This window comes from Nelumbo lutea, chromosome 2 (genome assembly GCF_056320005.1).
Source record: "Nelumbo lutea isolate HS-2025 chromosome 2, American lotus-T2T, whole genome shotgun sequence".
NCBI lineage: Eukaryota > Viridiplantae > Streptophyta > Magnoliopsida > Proteales > Nelumbonaceae > Nelumbo > Nelumbo lutea.
The window spans coordinates 12825347-12830230 of NC_142685.1; the positions used below are offsets into that span (position 1 = coordinate 12825347).

The 4884-nt window shown below is 36.3% G+C and overlaps 1 long non-coding RNA gene across 1 annotated transcript; it reads left to right on the forward strand.

Moving 5' to 3' along the window:
* Positions 1-1592: 1592 nt before the first annotated feature.
* LOC148868631 (uncharacterized) lies at positions 1593-4329 on the forward strand. Its single transcript, XR_016106482.1, has 3 exons — positions 1593-3797; positions 3892-3969; positions 4249-4329. It is a non-coding gene; the product is annotated as an uncharacterized LOC148868631 (long non-coding RNA).
* Positions 4330-4884: the final 555 nt, after the last annotated feature.

Genomic DNA, 4884 nt, shown 5'->3' on the forward strand with positions numbered 1-4884 from the left:
TGTAAATAAGTCGAGCTAAATCATAAATTCATAATGGTAAGCTGGATAAGCCGATCGAGCTGAGAAAAATTAAAATCTGCTGGGAGCCTGGGGCCGTGGTTGCATGCAACCCTTCACGAAATACGAACACAGCAGCGTTTGAAGTAAAAAATTTGATTAAGGTTTTAATTAATTCCAAACTTGTGTTTACTTAGTGCTGTAAGTAAGGCGAACTTAGATCTGAATAAACCCATCGGGGTGAGAAAAAATCTGCTGTGAACATGGTTATATGTAAGTTGTAACCCTTAAACATTTGATGCGATGTTGAATTCGTTTCAAATGCGCGCTGTTGTGTTCGCATTTCATAGATGCTACAATCATGGTTAAAGCGTAAAGTACCAATCAGCTGTTTCGTAAGGTTTCTTATTTTCATAGTAGAACCCTTCAAAAGATATTAAAAAATAAACAAAATCATGATTAAAGCATTTTTTTTTTCTCTGGATTAAGCTATAGCTTGTAAGCTTTTCCTTACGTGAGCTGAGCCTAAAAGCAAATTCAAGCTTGCTAACTCGGCAAGAGCCTATTGGGAGTTGAATCATCCAAATAAGGTACAACTTATATTTGAGTTAATTAATAGGAACCGTTCTCTTGATGGTGTGGTAATATCTCATGATGACAAGTGTGAGAAGAAGTTTTAACCTTATATGAGATAATTTTTTTATTATGACTTGCATAACAATCAAGGTAAGCATTGGCATTATATATACATAGACTATTAATTGATAAATAAAGTTGTATAATCTGGCCTATTAATTCAAGAAAGAGACAAGCCATGCCCGAACTTGGCACACACTAGCAAAATGAGCATGAACACACCACCAAATTAAAGTTCCTTCCCATCTCAAGTGAAGCATGAGCTAACCACCAGTTCATGAGCCAAATAAATTAAGTAGGGCAAAGTTTTGTTCATCTTGGCTTGTTTTCTGCCCTTGTTGCTGTTGTGCCACCAAGACTGTCAACGTTACCCCCAATTAGAATCTGAAATCCCATTTGACTGAATTGTATTTGGATCTCATTTGTTTTTAATTGGTTCAAATCTCTGAATAGTGAAATCACTGCAGTTTGATGAGTTAAGTTTGAGTCCTAGTTTCAGTCCAATAAGATCGGTATGCACGTGTATATGTTTATATTAAATTAATATATGCTAATTAATTAATAAATCTGGTTCAAATAAGTTCATAAGTTCAAGTCTCACCGAGATTATATTTTATTCATTCATGAATAGTATATGATATCTATGTCATTTACAATATTCTTAATTAAATTTATTTATTAAATATAATATCTAAATGCCATCCAAAGTCTGATCATAATACGAAATGCGAAAGGATAAGATTCGCTTTGAATCCATCCATGTACATCCAATCCGAATCCGACGCATTTCTACCCCATATGCAGCTTCCCTCCCGCCTCATTCAATCTCATGACATGCATGTGAAAATATGTTTATTAATGTTTATCAACCAAACGCCGCCTTAACAAAATGAAATAAGGGTACTTCAGTAACTCTGTATCCAAAATTAATGGTATATACATACCATGCTTAGTTGTGAGTTGCGAGTCGTGAGAGACTGAGAGTCTTGAGAGTTAGAGAGACACCACCAAACCAGTGCGGTCTCATACCCACAGTAACTCACAGCTTTTCATATCCCCCAGCCCAATGGCGATGGGTGTTCCAAATTAAAATAGAAAGAATATAGGGAAAAGGCGGAAAAGGTAGAAGAAAATGGCGATGGGTGTTCCAAATTCGCTCTTTATAAAAAGAAGAGGAAGAGGGATTCCAAGCCTTTGCTTTGTCTTCCTCAGGGGAAGCTTTAAAGCCATGGTGAGATTTGGATATGAAGATATGTCCATGGCGATGAGCCAAAACCAAGGCAGGGTGTGTGAAGTGCAAGATGGAGAAGCAGGGCACGTGCATTGCTAACAAAGCACGATTTCTTTACATCTTACCTCGCAAGGTTAGTTTTAGCTGCGCTAGCTTGGTTGGTTCTTCATGTGCCCCCCTTCTCCATCATGCCACTCTGCTTTACTGATCAATATTCTCTGTGCGGTTGTGCGTCTGCTCATCCTTGGAGCCGCGTGTCGTCGGCTGGAGGTAAGATCAAACTCTTCATCTACATCTTAATTCTGACTTTCTTCTTCTTTTTCTTTCTTTCTTTTTTTTTTTTTTGTGTGTGTGTGTCTTTTTTTTGTATGTGTCTGTGTGTGTTTCTTCATGAATTGCAGAAATGGTCTAAAGTGATGAACCCCTCAGATGAAGGCAAAATGATCGTGTAGCAGAGTCAAATTCGTTCTCCCTACGCTATGTCCATCTCGCCCTCGTTTTATCTGTGGTCCTTGCTTCTCAAAAGTGATCTCTAGCAAACCTAGCTACTGCAGAATTGAAGCCAGGAGTTTAGGAGAAAAGCATACTTCTCGGGTACATATACAGGTGTTTAGGATAAGATTGGCTCACATAATCAATCCGGATCTGTACCGATCGCCGGCGTGTTCACTTTTGATTTGTTAATACGCCGTTGATTGTAGCAGATCCCGGCCGGCGCTGAAAGGCGAGATTGGTGATTTTTTTTTTTTCGAAACCAGCGAGATTGGTGAAATGGACGCCACACTTACGATAAGCCGTTCTACTCTCGCATTAAGGAAGGATGTTCATCAGTCATCTATTCGCAGTCACGCTGCACGCATCCTCCCCTTTTAGTCTCTTTCTCTTCCTCGTGCACACGCACCGACATGCATATTTACAGTGAAGGTGCCAGCTGGCTCGCGAGTAAAGGTGTGACTTTGAAGGAGGAATGCTATTAAATGGCGAGTCCATACAATTTGGCTTTTTTTGCGCTTCAGACAAGATAAAGTATATTTATGTAAAAAACATGTCAGGTTTCAGTATGGTAGCCTTGTCGTGCGCAAATATCGGTTAAATTTTGTATGGGGTAAAATACAAAAACCTCCCCTCAAATTTGCGACAATAACAAAAACTTCCCCATTAGTTTCATTTTAACAAACATCTTCCCAAAACTTATAAAAAAGTCAACAAAACCTCCCTTCCGTTAATGACCTCAATAGAAAATTGTAAAATTACGAAATTACCCTTGTTAATGTCAGAGCGTTTTTTTTTTTTTGCATTTAATCTTTCGGAATTACATATTGATAACACTCATCCACGTGTATGGTTTAAAACTAATACTTACCGACATCAATGGCTCTTCCACCTTTCTCCTTCCTATCCGATTTTACAAATTGGGTTACATCAAAAGTACAAATTTTTATTATCTCTCACAATCACAGTAGTGTTTAGGCCTGTAAATGACATTCGAAAATTCAAATTTGAATCCGAGATTTGGCATAATCGAATTGAATTTGTTTCAAATCGGATATTTGGTCGAATTTAAATATCATTTTTTACCGATTAAATTATTGCATCGAATTCGGATATGTCTTGATTCAATCTGATAAATATCCGAACCAATTATATATATAAGTGTAAAACTAAAAAAAGTTTAAAAAATAAAAAAAAAATCATAATTGAAAAAATGAAAATTAGCATTCGATGATTCTAATTTCAAAATCGAAGTTTACCTCTCTACCTCTTTGGCTCTCTCCAATCTCCACTCTCCATCTTCAGAGATATAGGGGTTTTAGGGATTGACCTATATGAGAATGGCTTTGAAGTATAAACGCTTGAAAATACATCTGTTTACTATGCTAGAAAAGCTTTGGACCATATCTTGGTGGATTCTTGCCCAGATATTACGTTGATGGTTGGTATTTGTTCTATCTCAATGATCTAGTGAAAGTTAAAATCTGTAGGGTAAGCTTAAAAAATGTTAATAATTTCATTATGATATTTTTCAGGTGGAACAATGCTTGAAAACGTAGAAAGAGAGAGTTTCTCATTGCCTATGTCCAAGCACTGAACAAAAGTTGTTAGAGGTATTTATGAAGTCTTTACTTTGTTTTCGGTAAGAGATGGCATGCATGGTAACACTGTAACCTTATTCAATGTAATTTGTCTAAACAGAAAACACAACATGAACTTTTGTTTGTACATGCAAACCAATTCCTTGAAAAGGAAAGATTTGAATTGCGTAGACTACTTGAAGATGATCAGATCTGTATCAGTATATCAGTGCCATCTTGTAATTGGTGCAAAGAAAAGTGAAGTCTTTCTCTTTCTCTTAAAATTGATTGATCTATTTTTATTTGATGTAGGTGAAGGATCTCTCAAGGGTATATAACCTCTTTTTGAGAATTACCAAAGGATTAGAGCCACTATCCACAATATTTAGAGAGGTGGGTATGAATTTCACAAATGGTGATCTAATCATTTCCCTTTTTTTTTTTGAAAAACCAAGAAAATCCCTAGGGAAAAGACAAATAAACTACTAGAAAAATCAATACATAAGGGTGTGTTTGTCTTTAAAACATATAGTAGCAACTTTAATGTGTCCTATGTGCTGTAGCATGTAGTTTCAATTGGTCAAGCCTTGGTTAGAGATGCATCAGATGAACCAAGCCACAAAAAGGTAGGACATTTACTCTCCTTTAACTAAAACCATCAGCTTTGTGGTCATATGGCTTTTGTGTAGTTTAATAATAAATACACAAGAAAATTAGAATCATGCAAATTTTGTGGGGTTTAATTATAAATAAACAAGAAAACTAGAACCATGCATTAGAGGAAAATTAGAAATTTAGAAAAAGTTAAATTTCAAAATTTGTCTATTGTAAAATAGTTAATCAAATCAGATTTGAATCTATATGGATTTGATGCAGCGTGGAAGCAATGAGAATCGGAGCTGGCTATGCAAGCATCGGGCGTCCGCTAGCACCTAGCGAAAAACACCG